General features: G+C 37.8%; 1 pseudogene; it reads left to right on the forward strand.

Annotated features, from left to right (window-relative positions):
• Nucleotides 1–14,090: 14,090 nt before the first annotated feature.
• Nucleotides 14,091–14,873, forward strand: LOC149401024 (secreted RxLR effector protein 161 pseudogene; annotated as a pseudogene).
• The last annotated feature ends 2,982 nt before the right edge of the window (nucleotides 14,874–17,855 follow it).

Genomic DNA, 17,855 nt, shown 5'->3' on the forward strand with positions numbered 1-17,855 from the left:
GAAGTCTCGCCGAGCCTCTGAAATTCAACCTATATGGGGGACAAGAAAATAAATTAGTCATGAATATTAGGTATGAATTAAACTATAAATATCTTACCTCCTTGAAGTTGATTGCTCTCATGGCGGCCTCCTGAACAAGTCCAATTGACTTCCACCAATGCGTTATTGACCGAGCTGACAAACCCCCATGTACGTCAAGAAAGGCAAACACTCGTACGCCCAAACCTGAAGCGGTTCCACGAATCCGGCGAGATGGAGCTTCCTTTTCTTTTTACCTTGCTCTGATGGCTCGCCACCCTTCTCCACAAACTTTCGGACTTCGCCGAGAAGGTAGTTCCAAACCACGTTGCCCCAAGGATGGCGACTGAATGTGTCTGTGTCCTCCACCGCCTTAATGAGCTCTAAGCACGGTGTCTTTTTTTTTACGTCGTCCGCCAGGAGAACATTCAACACGAAGTAGATTTTCAGGTAATTTACCTGAACTTATCTCGGCCAATCCCCCCCCCCCGGAACTTGAATTCCTCATAGTCATCAACGACTTTGAGGAATGTTATCTCTTGGAAGTCTTTCTTTGAAAACTTCCGAACTTGTCCTCCAATCTCTATTAGGGGCCCATCTTTGAATTCTCCCTCGAAGCTCCCGGTCCGCAACATCGGGTGGCTTATGATTGTCGATGACCGGACAATTCGTGGTTGCCCCACAAACTACCCAAAACATGATTGGGTAAAGCCAGCTTGAGTCTCGGGGCTGCGGTCGAGTAAGAGAGTGAGGAGATTGTCTAATCCCTTGTGAAAGTTAAACTCAAAACCTTCTATGTTGGCTTCGGGTACACACATTTTCTACTCCTACAGATATGAGTCAATGACATAATAAGTTAAACAATTACATAAAGTCAATTACATCAAGTATGTGGTACAAACTGATTGATTTCGTGACCGATGTGTCACGAACTCGCCCACTTCGTGACCGATGTGTCATGAACTCATTCACTATGTGACCGATGTGTCACGAAGTGGGTGAGTCTGTGACACTTTGGTCACAAAGTGGGTGAGTTCGTGACACATCGATCACGAAATCAATCAGTTTGTTACCGATATGTCACGACCCAGGATCCAAATGGGTTTGTGACACTTACTTTTCGGGAAATCGGAGTTGACGGACTCTTCGAGGCCGCCGCAACGCCTGAAGTCTCGGCCTTGTTTTTACTCTATATCAAACACAAAACAAACCAACGCAACCCAATCAGCATAAATAAGCCACATAGGTCACACAAAAAACCGTAAAAACACTTAATATCCAAAGGGGTATCTTAGTTTGTATTCCATACCTTTTTAATCTTGGGTGCGACAATGAACGCGTCATCGTCGGAATTCTTTGATGGTTCGTCAATCTTTCTTTTTGAAATCGTCTTAGGGCTTCGTCGGATAACTGTTGAGGCATCATCGGCCTTGGTCGATTTCGTCTTCGTCATTATAGACTAAGTGAAGATAAAACCTAAAACAAATCAAGTCACCAAATTTCAACAACTTCAAGACGAAATATCAAACAAACACATACAAAAATTAATCTCACACACAAACAAACACATACTCAACAATCTGGCGACCAATTTCGGATCAACAATCATACCTAATCTCAACAACTGGATTAATAAAAATGCATCAATAATTCAAGACCAAAATACATCAATAATTCATGCAATAACACACAAAACCTGAATTAATAATAAAAAATAAAAAAAAATAATAAAAACCAGTCAATCAAAACCTCATTTTTCAGGAACACACACAACAAATACATCTCAACAACTTCAAACACACACAAACAGAAACCCCCAAATTGAAATCTGGAAATACATACATAAATCCCCAAAATATTTTTCATACCCAAATTAATTCATGCAAACATAGCCCAAACATACAAACATAAAGAAATTAATTCATGCAAAGCAAAAAAACACACACAAACATACATACCGAAATCATACCTAATCTAAAAAAACAAACCTACAATGTTGGTCGCCCAAATTAAAATGTTGGTCGCCCAAACACAAACACAAAAAAAACCCTAATCTTGGTTCATACCTAAAATGGGTTGCGCGTGGCTTGCGTTCGCGTGGGTTGAGTTGCGCCTTCGCCGCCAAGAGCTTGGTCGCCGAGAGTTGGGTTGAGCCGGGTCGCCACATTTTTTGAGCGAGAAAGAAAGAGAAAGAGAAAGACAGGGAGAGAAAGAGAGAGATAGAGAGGACGATGAATAGAGAGCGAAATCGTGGGAGGGAAGATGAAGAGAGAGTGAAATCGTGGGAGAACTTGGAAGTTTGAAATTTTGAGAGCGAAATCGTGAGAGAGAGAAACAGAGAAGATGAAGAGGTGTGTGAGGGAAGATTGGTTTGGGATGGTTTTTTTTTCGTTTAAAGAATTTTGAGGGTATAATAGTCTTTACCTATTGATCTAGGTATATTACATGTGTCAAATTTTGAGTTTTGAGCTATATCTGATACGTGATATTCATTTAGTATTATTAGTGTCAATATCCCTAATAATTAATAAACTCTACATAGTTATACAGTAATATACGTTGGTGATTATTTGGTCTATAATAGCATATACATATGCATATCGTTTCTGTTTATTCCACAAGTATATACCATGATATGGATAACTTTTTTGTCAAAGTTAATAATTGAATGAGTTGTTTAGAAAATAAAGCATTAAACAGGTAGAATATAATATATATATATATATATATATATATATATATATATATATTGTGGTAATATACTAATATTAGAAATTAAAATGTTTACTTCGTAAGCAAATTCGCTCTTTGTTATAACTTTTGTGGATCTGATTGTGCCTTATTTATAAATTATAATATGTACTTTATGTATACGTTTATATGCTGAGATAGTTGAAGTGTTCTATTAGTACTGAATATATATATATATATATATATATATATATATATATATATATATATGTTGTTACTCATAGAATCCGCTGAAGTCAAACGATCTAGTCGGTATTTCGAGAATAGAGATATCCAGCACTAGAGTTCGTACCCAAAGGTCCGAGAACTCATGAAAGTTAAGGAGTGAACGTTCTGTTGAATAATTAAACTTGATTTTGGGTTATAGTATTTGGGCCTAATTATTTCTAATTGTAATTTGGGCCTTTAGTATTTTGGGCCTAGTTAAGTAGTCTTATTATCTAGAATATTCTTGATATGTCTAGAGAGCTTAGAGAGAACAAATTCTAGAATAATCTTGAAATATCTAGGATAGTCATTAATTAGGAGAATTCTCTAGAAAATGTTGTATCTAGAGAATTCCATAGACTAGTATAAATAGGGATGTAATCCTACACTTTTGTATCAAGCCAAATAAAAAGTTCTCCTTTCTACAAAGAAATTTCCTACCTCTCTAGTTTTTACCCAAACCTCCAAATTTCTAAACCTCTTCCCTAAACACCCAAAAATATCTAAACACTTTCTCCACCAACCCAAACTTCCTTCCAACAAAGTGGTATCAGAGCTACAAGATCCTCCCAAAGATGGCAAATACTGGTGTTCCCTTCCAAGTCCCTATGCTCACAAAGAGCAACTACGACAACTGGAGTCTTAGAATGGTGGCTCTCCTTGGTGCACACGACGTGTGGGAGATAGTTGAGAAAGGCCACGCCGACCCGGAGAACGAAGGTAGTTTATCGCAAACTCAAAAGGATAGTTTGAGAGACTCAAGGAAGAGAGACAAGAAGGCTCTCTGTCTAATCTACCAAGGGTTAGATGAAGACACGTTTGAGAAGATCTCGGGAGCAAAGTCGGCCAAAGAAGCTTGGGAGAAGCTTCGAACCTCTTACAAGGGAGCGGATCAAGTCAAGAAGGTACGTCTTCAAACTTTAAGAGGAGAGTTTGAAGCCTTGCACATGAGAGAAGGTGAACTCGTCTCCGATTATTTCTCGAGAGTCTTGACGGTTACCAATAACCTCAAAAGAAACGGCGAGAAGATAGATGACGTGAGAATCATGGAGAAGGTTCTTAGATCCATGGATTCGAAGTTCGAGCATATCGTCACTGTCATCGAAGAGACGAAAGACTTGGAGGCCATGACAATGGAGCAACTCATCGGGTCGCTTCAAGCTTATGAAGAAAAGAAAAGGAAGAAGGAAGATATCGTGGAGCAAGCACTCAAGACACGAGTCGATTCAACAAATGAAGATCGCGGTGGAAGCCAACAAAGAAGAGGTGGCGGTCAAGGACGAGGACGTGGACGAGGTTGGAGGCCCAATGACGACAACAACAACCAAAAAGGAGAAAGCTCATCCAGAGGTCGTGGGAGAGGAGCCACAAAACCAAGGTATAACAAGTCACAGATCAAATGCTACAACTGTGAGAAGTTTGGGCATTATGCTTCCGAATGTAGAGCTCCGCGCAACAACAGAGTTGAAGAGAAGGCCAACTACGTTGAAGAAAGAACTCAAGAAGACGCGACGTTACTATTGGCTCACAAGGACAACGAAAGGGGAGTAGATACACAATGGTACCTTGATAGTGGTGCGAGCAACCATATGTGCGGGCGGAAAAGCATGTTCGTAGAGCTTGACGAATCGGTGAAGGGGAACGTTGCTTTCGGAGATGAATCAAAGGTGGCGGTGAAAGGTAAAGGAAACATTCTCATTCGATTAAAGAATGGCGATCATCAATTCATTTCCAATGTCTACTACGTGCCAAGCATGAAGAGCAACATCTTGAGCCTCGGACAACTCTTAGAGAAAGGTTATGATATTCGATTGAAAGATAGTAACCTTTCTATAAGAGACAATGCGAACAAATTCATTGCTAAGGCGCCAATGACAAGAAACAGGATGTTCATCCTCAACATTCAAAATGACGTCGCACAATGTCTCAAGATGTGCTACAAGGAGGAGTCGTGGCTTTGGCATCTTCGATTTGGGCACCTCAACTTTGGAGGATTGGAGCTGCTCTCCAAGAAGGAAATGGTCAAAGGATTGCCCTCCATCAGCCACCCAGATCAAGTCTGTGAAGGATGTCTACTCGGAAAGCAATTCAAAATGAGCTTTCCAAAGGAGTCGAGCTCAAGAGCTCAGAAGCCGTTGGAACTCATACACACAGATGTGTGCGGTCCGATCAAGCCAAGATCACTTGGTAAGAGTAACTACTTCCTTCTCTTTATTGATGATTATTCAAGAAAAACATGGGTATACTTCTTGAAGGAGAAATCCGAAGTGTTTGAGAACTTCAAAAAGTTCAAAGCCCATGTTGAGAAGGAAAGTGGCCTTGTGATCAAAGCCATGAGATCCGACCGAGGAGGAGAGTTCACTTCAAACGAGTTCCAGAAGTATTGCGAAGACAATGGTATTCGGCGACAGCTAACGGTGCCAAGAACCCCCCAACAAAACGGAGTGGCGGAGAGGAAGAATAGAACAATCCTTGAGATGGCGAGGAACATGCTCAAGAGCAAGAGACTACCAAAGGAGTTATGGGCGGAAGCAGTAGCATGCGCGGTTTATCTATCAAACCGATCCCCGACGAGAAGCGTACTGGAAAAAACTCCTCAAGAAGCATGGAGTGGAAGAAAGCCCGGAATTTCTCATCTCAGAGTCTTTGGAAGCATAGCTCACGCTCATGTACCAGACGAGAAGCGAAGCAAACTAGATGACAAGAGCGAGAAGTACATCTTCATCGGCTACGACACCAACTCCAAAGGCTACAAGCTCTACAATCCAGATACGGGGAAGACAATCATCAGCCGAAATGTCGTCTTCGATGAAGAAAGAGAATGGGATTGGAGATCGAGCAATGAAAATCTTAACTTCTTTCCACAATTTGAAGAAGATGATGTGGAGCAGCCAGAGCAACCAAGAGAAGATGCGGCTACCCCACCGACTTCACCAACTCCGAGTTCTCAAGAAGGCGAAAGTTCAAGTGAAAGGACTCCCCACTTTAGAAGCTTGCAAGAGTTATACGAGGTAACAGAAAATCAAGACAACCTTACCCTCTTTTGTCTATTTGCGGACTGCGAGCCTATGAACTTTCAAGAAGCCTTAGAAAAGAAGACTTGGAGAAACGCCATGGATGAAGAGATCAAGGCAATAAAGAAGAATGATACCTGGGAGTTAGCCTCACTTCCAAAAGGGCAGAAGGCGATCGGTGTGAAGTGGGTCTACAAGGCAAAGAAGAATTCCAAAGGAGAAGTTGAAAGATACAAGGCGAGATTGGTGGCGAAAGGATACAGCCAAAGAGTCGGCATCGACTATGACGAGGTATTTGCTCCTGTTGCTCGATTAGAGACTGTTAGACTAATCATATCTCTAGCAGCTCAAAACAAATGGAGGATACATCAGATGGATGTCAAATCGGCATTCTTAAATGGAGTTCTTGAAGAAGAAGTCTACATTGAGCAACCACAAGGCTATGAAGTTAAAGGAGAAGAAGACAAAGTCTTGAGGCTGAAGAAGGCGCTCTATGGGCTGAAGCAAGCCCCAAGAGCTTGGAATGCTCGAATCGATAAGTACTTCAGAGGAAGAGGCTTCATCAAGTGTCCATACGAGCATGCACTTTATATCAAAATTCAAAACAATGATATATTGATTGTATGCTTGTATGTAGACGACTTGATCTTCACAGGGAGCAATCCAAGCATGTTCGAGGAGTTCAAGAAAGAGATGACGAAGGAGTTTGAGATGACTGACATTGGATTCATGTCTTACTACCTCGGCATTGAAGTAAAACAAGAAGACCACGGAATCCTAATCAGTCAAGAAGGCTATGCCAAAGAAGTGCTCAAGAAGTTCAAGATGGATGACTCAAACCCAGTCAGCACACCAATGGAATGTGGAATCAAGTTGTCAAACCACGAGGAAGGAGAAAAAGTGGATCCAACACTCTTCAAGAGTTTGGTTGGAAGCCTGCGATACTTGACGTGTATAAGGCCTGACATCTTGTATGCAGTCGGAGTCATCGGTCGACACATGGAGCATCCAACTACCACTCATTTGAAGGCGGCAAAGAGGATTCTTCGCTATATCAAAGGTACGACAAACTTTGGCTTGTACTACACTGTTTCTAATGATTACAAGCTTCTTGGATATAGCGATAGCGACTGGGGTGGAGACATAGACGATCGAAAAAGCACAAGTGGCTTCGTGTTCTACATTGGAGACACAGCCTTCACGTGGATGTCGAAGAAACAACCGATTGTCACTCTTTCTACTTGCGAGGCGGAGTACGTAGCTGCCACTTCATGTGTCTGTCACGCAATTTGGCTACGAAACTTATTGAAGGAGTTGAGTTTGCCACAAGAGGAGCCGACTAAGATCTTCGTGGACAACAAGTCAGCAATAGCCTTGGCGAAGAACCCAGTCTTCCATGATCGGAGTAAGCACATTGACACACGTTATCACTACATTAGAGAGTGTGTTACCCAAAAGGAGGTGCAATTGGAGTACGTGAAGACCCATGACCAAGTAGCCGATATCTTCACCAAGCCTCTCAAGCGCGAAGACTTTGTCAAGTTAAGAACTTTACTTGGAGTAGCAAAATCAAGTTTAAGAGGGGGTGTTGAATAATTAAACTTGATTTTGGGTTATAGTATTTGGGCCTAATTATTTCTAATTGTAATTTGGGCCTTTAGTATTTTGGGCCTAGTTAAGTAGTCTTATTATCTAGAATATTCTTGATATGTCTAGAGAGCTTAGAGAGAACAAATTCTAGAATAATCTTGAAATATCTAGGATAGTCATTAATTAGGAGAATTCTCTAGAAAATGTTGTATCTAGAGAATTCCATAGACTAGTATAAATAGGGATGTAATCCTACACTTTTGTATCAAGCCAAATAAAAAGTTCTCCTTTCTACAAAGAAATTTCCTACCTCTCTAGTTTTTACCCAAACCTCCAAATTTCTAAACCTCTTCCCTAAACACCCAAAAATATCTAAACACTTTCTCCACCAACCCAAACTTCCTTCCAACACGTTCATACTAACAAAGAACGGACCCTATTACTCAGAACTTCAAAGAGAAGAGAATACAGTAGGTTTAAAAGACTAGTCGGACAATAAAACACGTATAATAAATAATCAAAACGCTCACCTCAACGGTTAACACCGAGGATAACACAGATAACCACCCACTCTTCATATAAAAGAGTGATGATCAAATAACTGCCATAGGACGTGAGGCTGATCACCCCACGATTCAGAGCATTCTCCCACGACATCAACTAACAAATGCCAAGGTCCTCAAGCTTCTATAAATAGGGAAATCGACAAGACCAAGGGGGCATGGCTGAAGGAAGGGAGAACTAGATTTAATTTTAACGTTTACTTTATTTCATTTTCGCTCTCTTGTAACAGATTCGTCTTTATTTAGATAAAGTATTGCCTAGGTCCTGAGACTCTTCGAAGCTGTGTACTCGGAACTCAGATTATTTCGTAAGATAAGTGTAACCAATTTTTCAGGTTAATATATATAAATATATATATATATATATATTCAGTACGTGTAACATAAAAAAACTAAAACGAAAACCAAAAGTCAAATAAGTTTTTTCAGTGGATAAGTATCATGAAAAAGAGATATATTATTAAGAAAAGATAAATACATAGAAATATGACGTACGTCAATTTTGCCACGTGGCGCACACACGAAGAAGAGACAAAACTCCTTTGACCACCACGCTTGTAAGGTAAGTAGTAGATTCATGAATTCCATAGAAAAGTAAGACTAATAAACAAACCGGTATGGTAGTTACGAGAACGACTACCACGCTTGTAAGGTAAGTAGTAGATTCATGAATTCCATAGAAAAGTAAGACTAATAAACAAACCGTTATGGTAGTACTAGTCTCATCTATAAATACTACATCGTTATGCTATAGTTATATATAACTCAATTACATAAGAAAAAAAACACTATAATTTTAACAAGTAGTCTTAATTTACTCAATTAGATAGACTACGGCGTTTTTGTGGCATCTATTGCACTGGAGTCTTATTTCTTTGCCTATGACTCCAGTTTTAACAAGTAGTCTTAATTTACTCAATTAGACAGACTATGGCGTTTTTGTGGCATCTTTGCAATACCAACTAATCCAGTCTGAAAAAACAAACGCATAAAGAACAAATATCCAGAGCGAGGCTTAGATTCAAGTAATCAAACCAAACTGAAACTCGAATCCAAAGTCTTAGAATTCCAAAGGTCATAAGTAAGATGAGAGAGAGAGAGAGAGAGAGAAAAAAAACACCCACACGGCCATAAGTGAACGAGAGACAATAAAACCAAACCAAAGCACGAAACACTTCTCAGCCCTAAATTAAAACCCATAAATCTAAAACGAGAACTCCAGCCATCAAGACAACAATCTCAGCCACGGAAATTAACAACTAAGACCCACGAGAGATAAACACAACGAAAAGCCCCAAATATCCAAAACTAAGTACCTAATCTCATATTCAAGGCTGATAGGGGTTTTAAGTTTTACCTTGCTTGAACGAATTTCAGAGCACTCAGGGACTCTTTCACTTCCTCCCAATCAACGCTTAATCTCGCTGAAATCAAGGAACCATGAGCTCAGTCACGAGTTCGCGGAGGGGAAAAGAAACGTGGAAGAAGAAGACCGGAGAAGACGAAGAAGATTGACGGCGATGGGTGAAAATACGAGATGAGAGAGAGAGTATCTGAGGTTTACGAAGAGAGAGAGAGAGAGAGAGAGAGAGAGAGAGAGAGAGAGAGACTGAGAATGTGAGATATACGAAGATGAGAGAGAGAGGGTTTATTTTTTTTACTTAGTCAATTTTAGACTTGAGATTTTGATGTACCGGTTAAAATAAAAAATTTAGTGGGAAATTTCCCTCCAACATCAAAATAATGAAATGTTAGAAATTTTTTATTTTTTTTTAGTGCTACCACTACTTTTTTAGCTTTAGCTGTAGTGAAATGTGCTAAATTTTAGAGGGAAATTTCCCTCCATTCAAAAGTAGTGAAATTTTGATAATTTTTAAATTGTTGGGTATTACCACTACTTCTTTATATTGACTGTAGGGAAAAAAAAAAAAAAAAAAAAACTATTAGCTACAGCTTTATATTCGACTAGAGTCTAATATAGGCTTAGAAAAAGGTGACCATAGTCTGTATTCGAAGACTCCATTAAAGGCTAAAAAAAAAAAAAAAAAAGCTATAGTTATATCCCACATTTTTGGTAGTGTGATCGTACATAATAAGCCATGATAGATACTGCTATGACACCTAAGGAATCTTTCTAAAATAGCAAATTTTTAAATTATATTATATCCCTCCTCGCGTTCGTTCCAAAAACAAATTGTAATCAGGAAACAATCAATTCATCCCATGTGATGCGATTCGCAGTTTCCAATATTGATTGTCAATGGATTATGTTGAGAACCGTTCAAAATTACTCGATTCCCTGTATTAAATGGCCAGCAAGTGTAGAAATTTGATTTCCCAACCACTAAGACCAACTCCACCCAATAACACCATTTTCTACTCTATTTCACAGTACATGTCACATCAAACACTACCTCATCTCCAACCGAACTCTATTTTTTACACCAAATTGAAATATTAATTTTATATTCAACTTTCTCTTATTTATTTCTATACCCTTATATTTATTTAATATCTTTTAATTATACTACTTATTCATTATTTAATAATGAAGTATTACTCCATAAAATTATTCAAAATACAAATTAACACGAAGTAAACTTAATATTTATTAAACACAAAATACAATACGTAACAAATAACATAAAATAAAATAAAAAAGTACAATTACACATCTGAATTAGAATATCTCTCCCACAAATGGTCGATCAATGCATTTCGGAGCGTGATATGTGCATCTTTGTCTCTTATTTGTCTGTAGCGACTGAAAAACTCTTGAAATCGTATATCATCATTCTCCGCTAATTCAACCCTCAATGGTGACGTTTCTATGTTAACTTCAATGGGCACGTTGAGATCACGCTCATCTTCTATTATCATGTTATGCATAATAATTTGAAAACAATCAGAGAAGAAAATAAAATAATGAAAATGAATTTAAATAAAATATCAGATCCTCAGGTTCGTGCATTTTGGGAAGCTGAACAAGCCAAAGTTTTACAAAAGAGAGCCGAACAACAACAATCTCGAACACCATTTCCCAATTCTGATTCATATTCACAATATTTCACTGGTCTTAGAGGATCCGGCGCTAATCTTCCTGACTACTAGTTTATGTATTGTAAATTTATGTTTAATTTTATTTTGTTGTATTTTGTTTTTTTTTTATTTATTTTAATGTTTTTTTTTTTTTACATTTCGATGTCGTTGTAATGTTATTTTATTTCTCTTTTAATATTAATGTCATTTTAGTTTTTTTCAAACTCCAAATATTAATGTTGTATTTGAAAATAAATTTAATGAATAATTTAAGGATAAATATGATATAATTTTACAAATCAATACAAATATATAAATTATAAACTTTATAGGGACTAAAAAAATATTTTGGAGTAGTGAATAGTGTCACGCCATATTTGGCGTGACACCAAATTGAAAAAGCATCTCACGCCATAATGGCGTTAAATAAAGAGTACGTCTGGAGTCAATACATACGCTATTACCACCAAATGCAGTCCGGGTGGAGATGCTCTAAGCATATAAAAATTTAAGCTAGGATAACAATAATTAAAAAAAAAAAACGTTTATCATGTAATTTTAGTCAACCATGTCACATGCACTTGCACTGATAATATATAATGTCATATTGATCAATAGTGCCCATCTAAAAAAAATTAATAAAGAAGTTTCGCTAGTTGAAACATAATGTATAAAAAAAAAATCATTGAAACATAAAAATTTAAATATATTTAAAATCGTATTGATTATTGAGAAAGAGTATATAGTTATAAGTATTGAGGATCGAGAGACAATGGAAGGGAGAGAGAATTGAGAACTTGGAAAAATAATGAACGAGAATCAAGTAAAAATAATCAGTTGGCAGCTAGCGTGGACAAGCGAGTCTGCCAACTATACACATCGTATAAAACTAAACGACACTACTCTGTGTGAGATAAGTCAATGTCATAAAATGCAAATTCAAGGTGGACAAAAAATATCTTTTAAATGTGGAAATTCGGTTAACTTCAAATAATTGTTAACCGGAGTGAGCGGTCATAGGTTAACTTTTAACCTAAAAAAAAAAGTTTGCCCAATTAACTTCAATTAACCGAAATAACCGTGTACATTTAAGATGTGTATTTTTTTTTTTTTTTTTTTTGCTTTTTTTCGGTAATACACATTCAGGCAATTAATTAGTTTTGAATTGCACGTTAATATAAAAAATAAAATAAAAAAAAAAAAAAAAAAACTCACCCATTACATTTAATGAAAGCTTGCCCATTTCATTCCACGTTATTATAAAAACTTCCCCATTTAATAAATGTTGTTAATGACATATCAACTATTACCATTTAAAATTAATGCATTTTAATTATTCTATCCGTATTTAAGGAAAAAATATAATATAAAAATATTAATACTATTAAACTTCATAAGATATTGTGCAAAATAAATGCAGTTCATTAACATTCAATTATCAGTGCATATTCACATTGCAAATATCGGTAGTGTTATATATGTCAGTAATAACAACATTAATTATATCACTTTTTTAAAGTTATTGAAAGATTTCGGTTAACATCAATTAATTGGTAATTTACTCTATTAAAATTAACCGAACGGTTAATTTTCACCAAAAATTCGGTTAAAATTAATTGTTCAATTAATTTTACGCGATTAAATTCCGTTAAAAATAAATAAGAAATATCTATTTAACCGAATTTCCATCTTTACTTTTACAGCTAAAAGATCAGATACACAAAGTAACAGAAACGACCATCTGAGACAAAAGAGGTCGGAATGTCGATCTCGATAGTGGCTTCGTGAAAATACCGGCAAGCTTATTATGAGTCCAAATCGGAAGAAGCTTGACTACCCCTGATTTCAGCTTGTCACAGACGAAGTGACAATTGATTTCGATGTGCTTCGTTCGTTCGTGAAAAGATAGGTTTAAGGAAATGTGAATGGCAGTCTGGTTGTCACAGTAGAGCACCTCGCTTGTTGCCGCCGCGAGAACACGATACTCAGCCTCCGCTGAGGAATGAGACATGGTAGAAACACTGTCTCGTCGTAGTGGGAGGGTCTCTAGAGAGCCCGACCGATATCTTGGTTTTGAGGCAAACGTTGTTGCCTTGGATGCGAACGACGACGACCCCGTGTCATTTAATGACGCCATGGTCGACTTGGACAAGGAAAAATGGCTAGAAGCCATGAATCTAGAGATAGAGTCTATGCACTCGAACTCAGTCTGGACTCTTGTAGATGCACCCGAACAAATTAGACCGATTGGGTGCAAGTGGATCTATAAGAGGAAGAAAGGAGCTGATGGACAAGTCGAAACCTTTAAGGCTAGACTTGTGGCTAAGAGTTTTACCCAAAGAGAAGGAATCGATTACAACGAAACCTTCTCTCCTGTAGCCATGTGTAAATCCATCAGAATTCTTGAATTCTTCTGGCCATTGCCGCTCATTACGATTATGAGATTTGGCAAATGGACGTAAAGACGACATTCTTGAATGGCTATCTGGAAGAAGAAATCTATATGGCTCAACCAGACGGATTCATAGAAAAGGGTCAAGAGGACAAGGTTTGCAAATTATTGAAGTCCATTTATGGACTCAAGCAAGCGTCTAGATCCTGGAACCAAAGGTTTGATGATGTGATCAAGACCTATGGTTTCGAACAAAACCTTTTTGAGCCTTGTGTTTACAAGTACTCGAAGAAAGTAGTTGTTTTCTTAGTCCTTTATGTAGACGATATCCTCCTTATAGGAAGTGATATTAAAGTAATGTCTGACATAAAGGAGTGGCTGGCAAAGCAATTCCAAATGAAGGATTTGGGGAATGCTGCTTTTGTTCTAGGAATCCAAATCATTCGTGATAGGAAGAACAATCTACTAGCTCTGTCTCAAGGTACTTATATAGATAAGGTATTTTCTCGCTTCTCGATGCAAAATGCCCATGGGGTGTTATTGCCAATTCGTTCAGGAAAGTTCCTGTCGAAAGAGCAATGTCCTAAGACACCGCAAGAAGTGGAGGATATGAGTCGAGTTCCATATGCCTCAGCAGTTGGGAGTCTGATGTATGCCATGTTGTGTACTAGACCCGACATATGCTATGCAGTGGGAGTTGTTAGTAGATACCAGTCAAACCCTGGTAAAGAACATTGGATAGTTGTTAAGCATATCCTAAAATATCTTAAGAGAACTAGAGACATGATGCTTGTATACACAAGTAATGACTTGGTGATACAAGGATACACTGACTCTGATTTTATGGCAGACCGTGACATGTTGAAGTCAACGTCTGGATCAATGTTCACTCTCAATGGAGGAGCAATTATCTGGAGAAGCATTAAGCAATAGAGTATCGCAGACTCTACTATGGAAGCTGAATATATTGCAGCTTCCGAGGCAGCCAAAGAGGTTGTTTGGCTTAAGAATTTCTTAGCCGAACTGTAGGTAGTTCCTAAAATGAACGAGCCTGTGCAACTCCACTGTGATAACACTGGAGCCATCGCAAACTCGAAGGAACCTCGCAGCCATAAGAGAGGAAAGCATATACAACGAAAATACCTTATAAGAGAAATAGTTCGAAGAGGAGACGTGGCAGTCATGAAGATCTCGACGTTGGACAACATTGCGGATCCAATGACAAAGGGACTATCCGAACATGTGTTCGTGAAACACGTGGAAGGAATGGGCCTTAGATACATGCCATATCTTCTCTAGGTCAAAGTGGGAGATTGTTAGGAATTCTTGCCCACGAGAAGATACTTATGTAAATTCTCGTTGAAATTGTTAATAAAATAAAGTTTGACATTTATTATCTATTTGAATTGAAAGCGTTATTTCTTATTTAATGAGATTTATTAAACATTCATTATTCCATAGCCTCCGTATCTAACTGAGTCACGTGCTGGGCACCTGAGTTAGGGCGGTGTGCTAAAACATGGTCGATGACTGATATATGCCTGGAAAACTATATCTAAAGTCATATATGTGGAACACATGGGTGAAGGCTGATCACTATGTGGGAGCATTCTACACTTGTGGTAAGTGTACGACCCGGACAGGTCTTGGTGTAGATGTGTCGTTTAAGGACCGTTACGACACACTAACCGAGGCCACTATGATGGTCACAGTGAGACTTGATCTAAATCCTGAAGTGATCATGGACACTGGGTTATATTACTGAGCTCTTTGACTCATTCGCTAAAAGGCTATTCATGCTAATCATAGCTTATGTCTTGGGAGTTTTCTCAGAGCATAATTCGAGTGGAAAATGATTTACAGATACGGAATCCAGCATAAGGCTATTCCTGAAAGAAGGTTAATGTTCTCTCACCTAAGGGTTGATTCCAGAACCGATAGATTGCGCGCACTTTCGAAGTAAGTAACGTTCGAAAGAATCTTTCGCTGGGGAAGCAACAATGGTTAGGGCTGATATGTATCAAGAGAAGTATAACGGAAAAATTGACTTCTCTTGACACGAGTTGAACCTGGAGGATCTTGATCACGAACTGACTATATCAGTGGACACTCCTCACGATGAGTAAATATAATTCTAGTATAAAGGAGAGTTCAGTCTTGGCTTACAAGGTGGAGTATTTGACCAAGATTAAACGAATCGATGGAAAAAGAGAAAAGACATTCGTCTTTTTCATCGGATTTGTTAAGCTTCTATTACTAGGTCCATAGTCCCCGATTCGGCTCTGATAAAGGCGGATAAAAACTTTCGTATAATAATGTTTATCATTATTAATCTCACTTGCTGTAATTGTGATTGATAGCATTAATTCTGGAAAACGGGTATTCGCATAATTAAATAAATATTTATGGTAGAATTGTTTATTTATTGTTTGATCAAGTAAATAAACAATTATTAATTATTTGTTTATTGTTGGACCAAGTAAATAAATGATTAATTGAGTTTTAAGCAATTGGGCCTTGCACAAAATATGAAAATCGGATTTGGGAATTTCGGCATAGGAGTTGCGTAAATCCCCCTTGGCCGTGTGCCTAAAATTCGATTTTTTCAATATTGGTATTTACCAATATTTTCTCTTTAGTTGTTTAAATAAATGAGAGAGAATAATATAAGATATTGTCCTATATTTTCTCCTTATTTAAAGGAAAGTATTTAGGAGAATATATGATAATATATTTAAAGGGAAATAATATATTCCCCTTTATTCTCACTAAATAAAATATTCTCTATTTAAATAGAGAATAATATCCCATAGATATTGATCTGATGGATGAGAGAAAAAGTAGGATTCAATTGTTGAGATCCAATGGCCTAGATTTAATCCACTAGTGTGAACACAATAAAAGGAAATAAAATATTCTGGAAGATTCCATGAATATCTCATTTTACTACTATAAATAGGGGTTTATGAGAAGGCAAAAATAAGCAATTTTTTGGTGAAAATTTCGTGCATCCTAGCCTCTCCTTGGCCGTGCATCTGCCTCTTCCTCCCCTTGGAAATTTGTTTCCATTCTTAGTAAAATAAGAGAGAGATCTCGAAACACCTAGTTTCGTGATCTAGTGAGATAAAGACTGTGCCCACTCATCTTTCTTATTCGTCTCGGAGATTACGTTTCGGAAGACTAAGGTGTCATCACATCGAGTCCTTGAAGTAGAGTCCCTTATTTGATCGTGTTAAGGCTTGTACGTTCAAGACGAAGACGGATTGTGAAAGCTTTCAGTTCGTGAACCGAAAATCAATGTAAGTACTCGTTTACTCTTATTTCGGTTGCTTGACATATATGCTCTCGTATAATTTTTTAATTAACGTAAATCTAGATCTTGTCATATAATCATTGAATTAATTAGCTCATGATTAGCGTAATTAATTACTTTTCCGCATTAATATGGTTATATGGGGGAATCATCCCCGACATGAACAAGGATGAGCTGGATATGGAAAGTGTTCTAGGATATGGCCTAGAAATGTTGGTTGAATCGGGAAAAATATACGTGGACAACCTATGTATGTGAAAGGTAATGTTCTGACATAGATTGGTTGTCAACGTATAGAGTTCAACTAGATCTCCATTGGCAAAGATTTAAGCTACGTATGGAATCTAGGGAGATAGTTCCTTATCAGAAAGGCCAAGGCCAGGGGATGCAGACTTGTATCATGAAGTCTTACGTTGGAGGACGAAGAAACTTTTCATGTTATGCACTTCTTCGGCATCAGAAGTCGACGTAGAAGACGCTAATACCTGATTAGCTATTTATGTTGTGTTTGAATTTCCCAACGTTTTCCAGAAGAGTTGACTAGTCTACTGCTTGATCGGGAGATATAGTTATGTATTGATCTTATCCCCGGTACCTTGCCAATCTCTATTCCGCCGTACAGGATGGCCCTGCGGAATTTCAAGAGTTATGCAAATAGCTTGATGAGTTGACAAGCAAGGGATACATGTTATGCATAATAATTTGAAAACAATCAGAGAAGAAAATAAAATAATGAAAATGAATTTAAATAAAATATCAGATCCTCAGGTTCGTGCATTTTGGGAAGCTGAACAAGCCAAAGTTTTACAAAAGAGAGCCGAACAACAACAATCTCGAACACCATTTCCCAATTATGATTCATATTCACAATATTTCACTGGTCTTGGAGGATCCGGCGCTAATCTTCCTGACTACTAGTTTATGTATTGTAAATTTATGTTTAATTTTATTTTGTTGTATTTTGTTTT

This window comes from Urtica dioica, chromosome 4 (assembly GCF_054948205.1).
Source record: "Urtica dioica subsp. dioica isolate 48M chromosome 4, U.dioica_male_clone48M_v1_H2, whole genome shotgun sequence".
NCBI lineage: Eukaryota > Viridiplantae > Streptophyta > Magnoliopsida > Rosales > Urticaceae > Urtica > Urtica dioica.